The sequence below is a fragment of the Dicentrarchus labrax genome, unplaced genomic scaffold, assembly GCF_905237075.1.
Source record: "Dicentrarchus labrax unplaced genomic scaffold, dlabrax2021, whole genome shotgun sequence".
NCBI lineage: Eukaryota > Metazoa > Chordata > Actinopteri > Moronidae > Dicentrarchus > Dicentrarchus labrax.
In genome coordinates this window covers 8,478,687-8,493,931 of record NW_026136717.1, presented here as the reverse complement: position 1 = coordinate 8,493,931, position 15,245 = coordinate 8,478,687, and the positions used below count along the sequence as shown (strand labels likewise).

The following is a 15,245-nucleotide window of genomic DNA, read 5'->3' as shown; positions in this document are numbered from 1 at the left end:
CACACACTGTACACGTATTCGATTTGTCTGGATATTAAGTAGTGACATTTGTGGAAAGTTGCAGTACTAGCTGGTTAAATTAAAATTAACCCACTAGTTGTATATTTTTCTAATACCGAGTTCATGTACCAGTAACACAGGGTTCTTCTAAGGCTGTTGTTGTACCAGTTTTTGTTATTAACAGCATATTTTTTAAAAACTGAGGTTGTTCAGCTATGTAAAAAAAAAAAAATCTTCTTCCCCTTTATATAATGTAACATGTAATTTTAAAACTCTTCTATTGTCAGTCGAAAATCACATTAGAACAATATTGTTTTGAAAGGAGATTTTCACAGTTAAAAAGGTAATACCCACATTTTAATAACACATTACTGAGAGTCACATTACAGCCTAGTATTGAAGATAGGAGTCAACTTTTTAAATATTTGCAATACATTTCAGCTGTAGTTTTTATGGTAATGTGTCCATTGCCAGTCGTGTGTGTGATGTGTGATTGTATTTGTGCTGAAATGGAAACCTCTGTCTTTTCTTAATTCCTGAAAAAATGGTTTATTTTACGCAAAAGCCTCTTGCGGACACAGTGATGTGCTCGATGTGAAGACTGAATCGTGCATTTTTTTCAGCACCGTGTGAAATAAAAGGCTGAAAACATTTGTTGCCAGGTACTGGAATGGGCTTTGACATGCACATTTTTTTGAATGCGTGTGTTAAAACCTTTTTTTTTTTTCAGAACTGAATTCTGATTTATTTCCCCCCTTATATACAACTGAAAGAATGCCACACAAACAATAAAATATTGTCATTTACTGAAACATTTGATTTACACCGACAATTTAAGCCAAAATCTGAATTATTTGTTTGAAAAGCAGCTTTGCGGTGCAAAATCCCTCTTGTTGTAAAATGGAAAAAAACTAATTGTGGATTTTTTATCCACTAATTGATGATAGAAACATCACATTTGAATCTGGTATAGGAGAAGGGGAATAGTAATTAAGACTAGACAATGCCCAAGTACAGAAAAAAATGTGTATAGCTCTGTTAGAAATGTTCTAATCAATACTTATTTAATTCTTATTTAGGCACCATATCTATAATTTTTTGTTTTAGAATTTAACCTTTAAAAGCTCTTTAAAACGGATAATTTCTGTCTCAGGGTTCTTACAGTATATGATTAAATTTCAGTCATTCATGTCCCTCACAGTTTTGAACTTCCTCCCTTTATCTGTTCACACTATAGGAATCCCCCCTATAGTATTCCCTGTTGAAATTCCCCTGTATTAAATCTATCGCAGCGACACCGAATAACCACCAATACTTTGCTATTGGGGGGAGAAATGGTGGTATAGCTAGCTCATTATCATCAAACCCTGAGCGCCATTTTGTGTTTGATAAGTGCCAGGGAAAGCAGAAGGCACAGCACACAGACAATAATGGTTGCCACTGGCACCGGGGTTGGCATCAGACCCTCTTTTGTGTCTTTTGTAGGATGCCACCGCTTCTCTAGTTTGCATCTGCTGCATTTTTAACTGTTCAGTACCAACTTGAGAATGGCTCTTCAGTGCCGTTTTTTTTTATAGTTTTTATAGTATAGACCATTTAAATAATAAGTTAGTGCTTGTATTGTACAGTATGGACCGTATTTCACCAGATATTATTTTAGGCAAATGTGTCCGCTATGGAGGAAAAGTAAAATATTGGCAAGAATATTAATTTTAGTGTTTGAAATAAATGGTGAACATAATGTTCTCTTTCGCCGGGAAATTAAATGCTTGGATTCAACATCGCATTATGGATCAGAGCGACTATTTACTGTTGTCCTCAGAATTTCTGAGAGGAAACTTTGGCAACAAATAGCATTCTTTTACCGGGATCACAGAAACGGGCATGCTTTTTTTTCTTCCTTTTTCGTTTTTTGCAAGCTAAAGCGTCTTTTCCTTTTCTTCAAGTTATCAAGCAGTGCCCATCTCCAGACAATGCAGCCATATTGTGGTAGCGTGTGGTGCGGCGCCATTTTGTTTTGTACTGTGCCAGGGAGGCAGGCAAATCACCAGTAATGGTTGTTCGAGGTTTGGAGGTTGGCATCGAACCCTCTTTGTCTGCTTGCAGCATGCCTTTGATTCGTTGGTTGGCATCCGCAATGCAGTGGGCACGTTGGAAAGTTTTTTGACAGTGGCAGAATGGAAGCCGCTGCCTTTGTTCTGCTGCAACTGCACGAAACAAACAAACATACAATCAAACACAAAGAAACTAGCAAACGGCTCTGTCTGAAACAGAATCTGGCATTTGTGCGAACTGCTGGAAAAAAAATGGGTCCGGACTCTGCTTTTAACATTGTTCTCTCTGTCCTGCTACCTGGCAGTGGCTCACTTCTGCTGTGTTGTGTAATTGGATAACATAAAATATGTTGCTGCCGTTATTTACCCAACACTATTTTTTCTTGTTATTTTTTTGTGGCAAAAATCAATAAGTTCAGTGTATTTGTTTTTGATTCTGGTGGGTTGCTGCCTGAGAAAGGTCGGCGGGTTGGCAGCGAGTGTGCTGGGTGAATTTAGAGAGGGCACTCAGCCCCCTTGTTCTGGGGCACAGACGCGTTTAGCCAGTCAGGGCTGTAGCACCCATGTGCATGCCCAGATGAATGCCCGCTGGGAAGTAGGCTAGGGGCTGGGAGTGGGGGTTGTGGCATCCATTGTGCCAACTGGCAGGCCGTGTTCAATACGGGGCCCTGGCTTCTCACACACACACACACACACACACACCTGCTCTTATACTCCAATGCAATGTTTTATATTTATCTGAATAGGAAGAAGTGCAATTATATATATATATATATATATTTTTTTTTTAAACATCGCCTCTCCCCACCTGGAATCATATTTTGCATAACCAGTTCGACAGCTTGATGAAATAGTTGTAACAAGGCATGTTGATAATTGTCATGTTAGGACATGTTAGAATACTGCAGGCCTCGTTTGTATTTGGTTTCGTTATGCTACTCATCCCTGTTTCCTCAACAAACGTAGGAATGTTGCTGTATTCAGTGAAAGTTCTGTATATTTAAACGTCTTGTTCTTAATGCACATGTGGGCATAAAATGTGAAGATAAAAATAACAAAACTAAACAATATGTGTGATTAAGATACACAAGCAATTCAGTTGAAAATTTGAAGGAATCTTGGGGAATGTTATGGGAATTATCTGCTGTACCTTTTCCTAAATTACCTCAAATATAAATTAATTTGACAAGCAGTAGCTTAAGCGCAATAAAGTAGGAATGGTAGTACAAATTAGAAATGACTTCAAACTACTGAGCTTTTTGAAGGCTGTCAGTGGAATTCCTCTCAACCAGTGACAGAAAATGATTATTGAGGTAGTCCAATGGGAGACTGCAGAAGTCAAGGTCAAGCAGCTTTCCCATTACTCTGGTGCTGGAAGTTAACACAGCCATAAAACATCATTACCTTGACTCCCCCCCCCCAGTAACGTAACTTTTTTTCCACACTGTCATGATAGTTTGTGGAAATGGATGGATTACCTCTGAATACATGCTGCCATGTTAATGGAGACCTTGTTTTACGAGCGCCAGACTTAACCTCTGCCCCTGGGGTCATGACCTTTGCTAAGAGATGTGGCAGGGTGTCCTCTGAAGTTTAATTGAGCAAAACAGATCACTGAAAACATGCCGTTGCAGGCCCACGGCACGTGGAGAAGGAAGTCTTTTTGCCTGGGGGGGGGGGGTTGTTGGTCAGGGGAGGAGGCGGGGGAGCTGCTCATAAGCCCCCCTTGTTGACCTCCTCAATCGGGGTCAAACTGCGGCGGTCGCGGGATCACTGGTGGTCTCTTGGCAACTGTTTGTCTCCACTCCCCCGACACTACTTCTGGTCTGGCTGGTGGTCCCTTGGTTCACTGGCCTAAGTGAGGGGGAGTAGGTACCACTGACTCTCCACACCTCCTCACCCCCTCATCCAATCCCTCAGGCTGGCTGTTCCCTATCCTCAAGATTGGTCACCGCCTGCCCACCATGCTGCGTGGAATAGCTGTTTGCATCTTGTTTTCCGCCCGGCTGCCTCGGAGGCTTTGGTCAGGCGGCCAGTGTGGAGGCCTGACCTTCTGGGTCACAGTGGAGGTCTGTGACTAAGCACAACATCTATCCCTCCCTCCCTTCATCCCCTTATCCTCCTCTGCCATCAGGAATCACCCCTGCGGCACACTGCCCGGCCAAATGACTCTCTCACTCCTCTCTCCCAGTCTCTTTTCTTTGCTCACTCCCTGGCTTTCCCTCAAGCCCGAGACTGCGACCATGACAGCTGTCCAAGGCCCAGGCGCTTGGCCAGAGAAAGGGTGGCTGGGTGCATGCCAGAAGTGTGAAAACAAAAGTTGGTGTAAGTAGACAGCGTTAAGGACACTACTGTTTGTCTTCCTTTTTTGGGTTGAGGGCCAGTTATTTAGCTCCTTTTTAATTTTTCCTGGTGAGATGATGTTGGATAAAAAGGAAGTTGAGTGGAATTTTATTTTAACAGTGAACGTTCAGAACAAAATTGGCAAGACTGTAAAATACAAATCCTGGGAAAAACCTCAACGGATGACTCCAGAGCCATATAGAAAAACTCTTCAGATTGAACTGTACAACCCTGTGCTTAGCTTCCATTCTAGCTTCCTTATTAGTATGCAATAGAGCCTGCGGTGTCTGGCTACCTCTCTCTCAGAGCCATAACCTATCGAACACATTCTCTCAATCTAATCCACTTAGAACTCCCTCCCAGCTTCACCGCTTGCCTTATTGATTTCCGCTTCCCACTAAATGTCTTCCCGATCCTTTTTCTCTTAACCCAGGAGCTATTTATGTTTTTCAGTGCTCTTTCTTTCCTTTTCTTTCTTTCTTTCTTTCTTTCTTTCTTTCTTTCTTTCTTTCTTTCTTTCTTTCTTTCTTGCCTCTTGCTTTCCTTTAGTTTTTTCCCCTTTCTTTCTTACTTTCTTCCTTGCATAATGTCTTCACTCCAGGATCTTTGGTTGTTTGTGATCTCCATCTGACTTTCCTCTGCCTTCTTTCCCCTCCTGCTCTTTCTCAAACACTAACCTGTGTGCAGTGCAGCCAGGTTGCCTGGCTCAGTATGAAGCTTGTGTTATTAGCAGCAGGGTTTTGCTCAAGCAAATACCTCAAGGCTTAAACAGGCCATGTTACCTCCTTAGCTCTCTTTTGTGTGCCATGTGTACATAAATCTCCATGGAAACAAGGCAACTTGGAGCAGAGGCCACTGAGAAATGTGGAAGCCTTCTTTCTCAACAAAATTTACAACTCCCTCTTTTGCTCTGCTACAGTGTGTTTAATTTGCCTGTGTCACAGTTTGCACTGTTGCATCCGTCAAAAAATGGGACAAGGCCTTTATTTGGCATTCTAAAGCACAGACATTGTGTTGAAAAGCCTTTTCTTGTGTATTTCAGCAGGAGACTCAGATTTGAGTTTGTAGCTACACTTGGTTAAGGACTGCAGTATGTGTCATTAGTCTATGGTTAAGATCTCAGCTTCACCACACTTTCCCAGGCTTTTGGGGAGGACCCCAAATGCATTTCAAATCCCCCCGAGGCCACTTGACTGGAGGACCAGCACCTCCCACTCCTCGCGGAGAGATTCCCCACCCCCACCCTGTCTGCCGGTCCTCCCAAATGAAGACAAATGGGTACATTCACCCCCTATCCCAGGCACTACACTGTACCTCACTGTCCTGCCTTACAAAGCAGGCCCTCCCTGCTGCCTGAGTTTCTCCATCCAATGGCTGCCCTCTCTTCTTTGCCATCATACTAGTGCAACTGCTAGAAAAAATGTTGTCATGTAAGACCGGAGGGTCTTTAGTGGAAAGAGGTTCAGAGAGAAGAAACAAAGGTCTTAAATTGAGAATTCATGTGAAGATGTTTTTTGACCTCGCATTTTCTCAAGTCAACCAGGAGAAAAGCACCCTCAAGTACCAGACTGAGACTTTCATGCAAAAGCCAGTCCCCTTTACCCAGGAAGGAGCCTTGTGAACAACCAATGAAGGGAGAAAAAATGGGGAAGGGGTAGTAGGTGGGGTGTGATGGGGAACTTTGGGCAGGGACAGACAATCAGAGTGGTTGCCCAGGAGACACTAACTTTTCTGTGCAGCACCCCCCACTCTGCTTTGCCCCATCAAAGTCTTTTCAGTCCAGACAGGGCCGATCAGTGGCCCAGAGTGATGGTTGTCTCTTCTTTTGTCTGGCGGTACAGTACGGCCCATCACTGTGACGGCTCGACAAGACCTGAGCGGGACAGAAAAAGAAAGGCCCGCCATCGCAGTGCTGTGCAAAATGTACTTTTGGGTGGGCATGTTGCTGTTTGGGGTGGGGTGGGGGGGCGAATCCCCAGAGGATTTCTTTCTAATGTCAGTGCAGCGGGTCAAAGAGGGGATATGGTGTCTGGGGCTTGGGAATGGCCTGTTTGGGACGGATTCATCAGCGCCCCATTGAGTTGTCAAAACTAGCCAAAGAGCTTCCACTCCTCCCTCACATATGTCCGATTCACTTCTAAAAAAGCTCCCAAATTTAGAAACCAACGCTTGATCAGCACAAAAGGCCATATATTCAATGTAATAAACAATACAACCCCCAATATGGTTGTTTTTTTTATTAACTCATGCAGTAAGAAAAGTTATAGAACAGCAGAAAAGACAAGGAGAGTAGGAAAATAACTCATTTCCATTTTTAGCACTTATGTAAACACACAGTCTTTTATGAAACACAGCATCTTTGAGTCTGTATGTGATTAAAGTGAGCCATATAGAGAGAATGACAGGAGGGGAGGAAATATGGACGCTTTGTTGGTTGGAACAACATGAAAACATCATATCTGAAGATCACCAAACCAGCAGATGTTACAGATTTTCTTCAGAGGTACCTCCACCACTGTGACAGATAGATCTAGTTTTTACATCGCCGCTTTACATCAAGTCATTAAAACAACAAACTGATACAGTGAATAATCCCCTTTGCCATGACTTTTGCAAAATGTTATTAGACGTTAATTGGACCAGTAGAAAATACACACAACGATGGATTTAGTAATTATGAAATCACCACTGTGCAGCTACTTGTGTTAAGAACAAGCTGGTCCAGTGCTGTCTGGACCCTGTGGTTAAAGCCCACTGCAGCACCGAGAGGATGGTTAATGAAGCCCGTTATTTTTACTGGGGCTCGTTACCATGGTGCCCTCTGAAAGCCTATATGATCTGGCTCCAGATAGCTTGAATTCTTCTCAAATTGGCCCGCTCTCTCTCCACTGGCACAAGTCCCCAGCTGGTCGTTTAGCTGCGCTGACTTTTAGAAAACTCTTTCAAACTTTTATATGCAAACAGAAGAATGCACACATGGGGACACATGTTCACACTCGCACGCCCATATACATGTGCATGAAGAAAGCCATGATCTCATTTTACCACACACACACACACACACACACACACACACACACACACACACACGATTATTGCTCACCTGCACTTCAGTTCAAAAGACTGCATTTAGATTAAATAACAACAGTTCTCTAGCATCTGTCAGGCAAAAATTGAAAGTGAGAGTGCTTTTAAAGCTTGTTCCGGATTTACCATGTCAAGATTGTAATTAGGCCTCCAACATGTGCACAGACCTACAACCCACAATTACACTGTGGATTCTTACCAAAAAATAACTCTACTCCACCATCCCTCCTCTAAACCTCATGGTGCAGCCGACATTACCAAGCAAATCTGGCTAACAAGAGGTCATCAGGCTATAACAGTCACTAACCCTCTTGTTATCTCTGTAGCGTCCCACTGTTGTCTGTCTAATAAAACACAGACCCTGTCTGACTTGAGATTTGCCCAATAGTATGATGTAACAGCTGATATTCCCTCATTGTTTTCACAGAGTTGTTTGCAACCTGTGGTCTGGGATTTTCTACTGGCTTAACATAGCTTTATGAGCAGTTAAGATAATGACCCTAGTTGACCTACAGATGGCTAAATGAGTAATGCTCAAACTCATCATCTCTTATGGGATCCCAGCTGAGTCTGCTTGGTGTTTCCCAGGAACATCTTCATCTGCTTATGCAGGTCTGTTTCACAAACTATTAGACACTCACCAGACAGTTTTTCTCCCCTTTTTCTGTAAAACCTCTGGCTGTAACTTGGGTTGCCATGTGTGTCTTGTTAAGGGCAGTTATGACAAATGGCAGCAGCTGTACAAACTAATCTCTCTGTAGCTTTCACACATGGCGCCCAATTAACAATGGACCACTGTGGGGCCCTAATCCATGGTGCAGCCATCCTCTGGTCCCGCTTGTCGAGCCAACTGCCCCAGGAGACTCTTCTCCACTGCACTCCTGTTAGCCAGCCTCTAACTCCATTCAGATGGGAGCTGGGGAACCCCACAAGGCTTGCTTGGGTTGGAGACACGGTAGCCATCTTGTTTGTTTCCATGTTGGGAGCGACACTAAAGAGCCTGGGTTTTATTTGACACTTTGGAGGTCTCTGGGATTGGGTTGCAGCCCATGAGAGAACACACCGCATCCGCAGACTATGTGTACAGTACATTTAAAGCGTTTGGACTCGCTTGCACATATGAGCTCACGTGTATTCAGCTTGTGTGCATGCATTAAAACGCATGCAGCTGCAGTTGATAGATTTAGCAAAGTGGTTGCTGAACAGGTGGGTGGGAGCGCTGTGTTTGAGTGTGTGTGTGTGTGTGTGTGTGTGTGTGTGTGTGTGTGTGTGTGTGTGTGTGTGTGTGTGTGTGTGTGATATAGCTTTCCTGTCAGTGGGCATAGTTCCAGTAGTTGTATGATGATAAACTGCTGTTTCTTGGGGCCTCAGATAGTTGAATGCACTGTGTAATGCACTTAAAGTGTGGAGGGAGACTGCTTTACACAGTGCATTCACTACCTCCACAATCCTAGAGGGTAATATACTATATGAAGGCATGGGGATGTTAGCCCACACTCTTTGCTTAATGGTTCTTTTAAACTTTGGAGTGATACCAACACTGCTACTCACATACACAAACAATATCCATCCCCTTTTCCAGGAAAAGTTTCAATGTGTAAAGTCTGTCTCTCCATCCAAGAGCATGTCAGCAGCGCTTTACATGGCCTTGTTAAAGTATCTTTTGTTCAGTTTTAGATTACAATTAATAATTCCAAAACTGAAATACTGTCATTTTCAAGAAAAAGTCACTTGGATGCAAACCAGTGCAAATTGTTGTTTCCACATTTTCTTCACTCTGATGCAAAACAAAGCCACAAACAGGAGTTTGAGACTCAAAAGGCGGGTGTTGAAGGGTCGACGGCCATCAGGAAAACGATGCAGGCCTCTGCCAAATCTATGACATGAATGAAACAAATGGATGAAGGAAAATGAAAATGGTTGGGGTGTGATCTCTGGCAGGCAGTGCGAAACCAGTGCCAACTATTATGAATGGGAAACCGCTGCTGAGCTAATGAAAAAAAAAAAAAAAAGAAGAAAGAACTCACTTTTTTCATCCGCCATCCAAGAATAATTAACCGCGCGCAGGCCTTCTGGTGAGGGTGGAGAAAACCACAAGACACTTGACTAACATCTCACCACAGAGGAGGACGGTGAAACACAGAAGGAAAGAGTTTTGTTGGGGGACAAAGTAGAATTCTTAGTTACTGTTAGCTATGAAAAGAGGGTATAAAAACCTAATGTCAACTACTTTATGGTGTTACATATTCATTGATCACATATAGCAAAAACCTTTTCACTCCATTATACAGAAATGTATGTACTGATTACTGGCATGCCCTACCACACTCACTCACATTGCATCTAGGCATGAACACACTTTCAACTCTTAACCTAATCCCTCCTCGAGGTGTTTGGTGACAAGGCTTAAGGACTCTGCAGGGATCATGTACTGTACTCTAATGTATGATAGTGCTGATGCGACGACTTGATGAATCAATCAGTCGATTGACAGAAAGTCATTTCAGTTCTATTTCGATAATCGTCACGTCATGTCAAACGCTGTCTGGATCCAGCTTTACAAAACAAGGAATTTGGAGACCCCAACTTTATTTCAAAAGAGAAAATATTCAGTCAAAACTAATTAATCTGTAATAAAAATAATCACTTGTTCCAGCCATGCCCTCCCATAATGTATAGCACTTTATGTATCTCTTACAGCCTTGTCTGAGATGAGAGATCACATGATGGAAAGAGCAGAATGGGGGCCAGATGTACATTTATATATAGGACCTGACAAGGGTACAGGGCAGGACATCAGGCAGAGGTGTTGCATATCACATGCTCCCTATCACATACACCCCCATAGTGGGCTACATGTACTGTATGTAAAGAAAAGAAAAGAACAACTGTTGGATGGCATGGTTAATGCTGAAACAAAGTGCAGATGCTAATTATAAGAGTAGTCTACCTTTTAAAATTATTTTTAGTATCACATGTTTTTAAGTGAATAAGCTGCAACAATTAGTTGATTAATTTATTAATTGTGAACTATTAAATTAATTGCCAACAATTTTCATTATTGAATAAATTATGTTGAGTTATTTTTTAAAGAAAAAATGTCCAAACTCTCTGCATGCAGCTTCTCTAATGTGAATATGTTCTGCTTTCTTCAGTCCTCTGTGACAGTAAACTGAATATATTTGGGTTGTGGACAAAAGAAGACATTTGAGGACATCACCTTGGGTTTAAAGAAATAATGATCGATTAATCAAACAACTAATCGATTAGTCGAGAAACTTATCCACAGATTAATTGACAATGAAAACAATCATCAGTTGCAGCCCTAATGCAGGGTTAAACTTGCAGTGTGCTGGTCTCTGGGTTAGTTACATTGCTTTTTGTCACTGAGGGGCCAATGGGCGCAGACTTTATTTTAATCCATTATCAACTCGCCCTGTAGCCAAGAACAACAACATTGTTTTTGTTTTACCGTTAAACCTTTTTTTAATCGACATCTTGTATGCCACGAACATCACCCAGGGCTGACAAAGCGCGCACTGTTTAGAGGCAAACGCTCAAAACAAAAAGTGGTTTCCCCATTATGGCAATCAAAGCAGTGTTATCAGCGATCAACATATTCTCACCCAGAGACAGAGAGGAGAAGAATGCCCCATTGACTGATACTGCCTGCTAGGCCGGTTGCGCTGATCTCCTGAAGAAAAGACCAGTGTCGCTGGTGGACCCCCAACTCCCCCCAACTGCCTCCCCACTCTTTGCCTTCTTCCCTCTATATGTCTCAATACTTGGGGGATCTTGGAAGGGGTGGGGGTGGGGGGGTGGCTGAAGAGGCCTGCGTGTGTGTGTGTGTGTGTGTGTGTGTATGTGTATTGTCGAGGTGCTGCCGGGCGACTCTATCCCATGCTGGTGGTGTAGGGGGGGGCTGAAAAGACGGAGCCGTCACCTGCCAGACTGCTGGAATGTTAATGCCGTGGCTCTGATAATTGGATTTTGTACACACCGTCTGTGAGGAACGTCCAGCAACTTTCCCCCTCTTATTGTTCGACCCAGCCCTGGACCCTCAATAGGGCTTGGCTATGTTTATACAAGCACTCACGTCTCAATAAAGACTGTTTACAATGTGTGTGTGCGTGTGTGAGTGTGTGTGGTGTTGGACTTTTGAATCACAGCGCAATTGTGTGTGACATGGAGACTGAAAATGAAAGCAAGAGAGTGTCAGATTATCAAGATTTGGCAAATATTTAAGATATTAAGAGATTTGTTGGGTCTTAAAGTAGGATTTTTCCTGATTTTAGGAGCGCTGCAGTAAGATTTTGTACATACTTGGATTAAAGATTTTTCACAATGGGACATTCAGACCTCATAGATGATTTTTTTCTTTCATCCCACCACATTAGCACCACGCTTACATGTTCTGAACTTCACGCGGACTCAAAGGTAGGCACACCCACTTTGAGGTCAAAGGTGAAAAGGAAGCGCTCCCCATTGGTGGAATGTGTTCGAGGCGTACATGATGTGGGATCATTAGGGAAGTTATGGCTCTTGTTTGCGTCGGGGGGAGCCTGGAATCGGGCCGGGAGCTGTGACGCACTGGTTTCCCTCTCTCTGGCCTCCTGTGCTATTTCCACCCAGGCTGCAGCGGCTTGAGCTGGTTAAATGTCTCGGCTGCACTGACCTAAATTCTTCATATTCACCTCAGAAGACCCTTGCCTTAGCCAACCAACCGTTTTTTTCCATCCCTATAGTCTTCCTATGCAATGCGCTTTTGTTTGTGTATAAAAGTTCCTTCCTGTACGTAAGGAAGCTACTTAAAAAAAGTCATCCTATTCCCAGCTGTAATGTCTCTAAGCAGGAGTGCTAGAAACAATGACAGAGGTTTTTCTTTTGGCAGAGAGACTTGTTGTGGTTAGATAAACAGCCTCTAATTGCATTTAATCTGTGTTAGAGTAAGGCATTTGGAACAATTACTTCGGTATGTTTACCAAACAGCTGTTGTGGATATTTTTTTTTTCAAATCTTTCTAAGATGTAATAGATTTGGCTCACCTTGCTGGTTAATGGGAAAACAAGATAGGCGCTACATTAACTTATGCATGGGTTTCCATTCAGGCTTCAACTGCTACAGAAATAACAGCGTAAAAATCTATTTAGCTTGGTTAAGATTTCATTAAAGTTAAATGGCTTTGGTTAAGGTGTCAGATTTCCATTTTGTATCACTGCAACATTGCGCCACTTCTTTTAGACAACAAACACAAAAAAAGCATAGGTCATTACCTCCAATATACTATTTATTAATAGCATTATTCTTGCTTAGAACATGTTCAATTAATCTGTAATCATTAGCATTTTACTAAGGGCCAACAATACTTTAAATGTGCAAAAAAGCATGAATTAAGAATAAGTTAACACCCTAAAAACAAGATTAACAAAAATCTAATTTGCAAGAGGGAAAAATCTACAATTTAATAATAAAAGGTCTTACTAAGCTGTACTTGTACAGTGAAGATTAACAGAAAGCATAACTCTGTTGCAGGCAGGAGCCCTGCATATTTATCCACTGTCTTGCTCTTTTCCCTTTAACCTGCCAGTAGTGTGCTGTTGCATAAACAATGGTCTGGGCAGCCACCTTTGGGCTATTGTAGCCTTCCACGTGGGTTGAACTCTGGCCAAGTGGATGTTGTTGCAGGAGACGGCCCTGCAGCCAAACACACGAGCCAACCAGAGGCCTCCGTTCCAGGAGGCGAGCACTCACTGGACGATACCCGAGGATAGTAGTGTTTGACAGCTCTTGGATCGCGTAAAGGAACTTGACTTTGAAATTCAAACAGAGAGGGATAAATTGGCCACAGCCTACAAAATGACGCATTCCTTGCAAATGTCACAACTAAAACGAAACTCAAGCCACACTTTGGACCGGGGATAAAGTGCTTGTGTATGTGTGCGTCTGTGTGATTTGACATGCTGCATGTGTTTAGTATTCATAATGAGGTGTTACAAAATGCATGCTCTCTGCATATCTTGCTCGACTCACCCACCACCTGTATAAACAACAGCGCTGTTGCGAAACGGTTCCAGGGAAAGGCTCTTCCCGGGCTTGTTGTCAGAATGAGGTCAGCGAACACTACTCTTTTCTCTCTCATTTTCCCTCCTTTCTCTCTGCTTCTCACTTGCTCTCTTAGTTGTACTTTGTCCTTGTAGAGCACAGGAGGAATAAGGCCACTAGATCAACCTCAAGGCTTCTGTATCCACACACTCACCACAATGGGTGGAGGGTTATTTCCGCCCGTCCTAAGCAGCAACTCAGTCTAACAATAATGGATTTCATGTTTTGAGCCACTATTATTTTGTTCTATGTTTTGAATCCTATCTAGAATGATTCAGGAAATTGGCATCACAATAACCTGGTAAAGCTCAAGTAGTAACAGGCAGAAGTGCTTGTGCAATAACGCAATTATTATAGCAATCAGAGCATTGACTTTTGGGTATCCTGAAGCACAGTAGGATCCACTTGTATATTTTCTTTGGTTGGTAACAAGAATTGGGGGGTGGGGGGTGGGGGGTTTGCTATATCTGAATTCTCGCAGCATGACATCATTTGACCCCCTCGCCGATCATTTTACACCATCACGGCACAAAACCGAGCTCGGAGACGTAAGAGGAGTGCACATGTATCATATGCTTGAAGTTGAGGAAGCACCTAATCGCACTACCGCGCCAAAAACCATGCTCCCAGAGGCACTGCTGGTGGACCGCGTCGTGTCTGGAACGCTGTAACAGGATCTCCGGAGAGGAGCACAAAATGGGCGCTTTGTGTCCAAGATTTGTCCAGACAAACCCAGATAAGGAAACCCAACAAGGGCGAGCCAAAGGAGCTGCCTCTGTGACTTGAGCAAATAACCTTTAATCTAGGTCATGCAGCCAGATAGCGGCAGCAACAGCCTAACTACCAGTAATGGCAATAATGTTGACGTAAGTGATAAAGAGAAGGTTAAAATGGTCATTCCTATGATGACTATGTTTTCGAGGCTGTTAGGGTTAATGGAAGGCTAGAATAATTATTAGTGAGCTTCTCCTCATTTGGTTGAAGGTCCGGGTTTTCAATTCCTCATATGGTCATACCTGCCAAAGTATCCTTGGGGAAGATGCGTAAGCCTTCTTACCCTGCACCCAGCCAGTGGATGGAAACAAGCAGTTAAAGTGTTGTACATAGTTATCAGATCAAATTCAAGTGCAAGACTTGTGTAACTGGGGGCCTTTTTGAAGATAACGGGAGTTTTGTACAGCACCTCCTACGCATTTTATTGCTAAAAGGCCTGAACCTTGCTGGTACGAATGAACAAGTACTGTTTGGTTGATTCCACACTCTGCGGCAACACACTGATTGCAGCGGTAGCCCGACAGAGTCCAATTCTCATGGCAGTCATAACAAGACCCATACACGCCCCCCCCCATAACTGTGGCCAGCCCCTGGGGCTGTGTCTGTCTCCCTTTGCCCACATCTCCCTGCACGTCCCAAAACGATCGATGGGGGGGGGGGGCAGGACAGATCGCTACACGGGCCATATGTGTCGGCAGACCACAAAATGTTGAAGCCATTACTTGGCCCACTCTAGTGAAATTGAAAGCAGGAGCCAGTAACAGCAGCAGCAATAGCTAGTTTTGGCTGAGTGTATGGGGGCAGTGTTAGGAAAGCCCAGTCAGATGGTAGTGCTCATGCTGACTTGTTGACGGCAGCAGGCTGCAGACGGCTGATGTCTTGTTG

The 15,245-nt window shown here is 43.3% G+C and overlaps 1 protein-coding gene across 8 annotated transcripts in view; it reads left to right on the top strand.

Annotated features, from left to right (window-relative positions):
* Positions 1–15,245, top strand: part of LOC127379477 (nuclear factor 1 B-type) — a 68,206-nt gene that overhangs the window by 5,627 nt on the left and 47,334 nt on the right. The gene's annotated exons all lie outside the window — the stretch shown is intronic.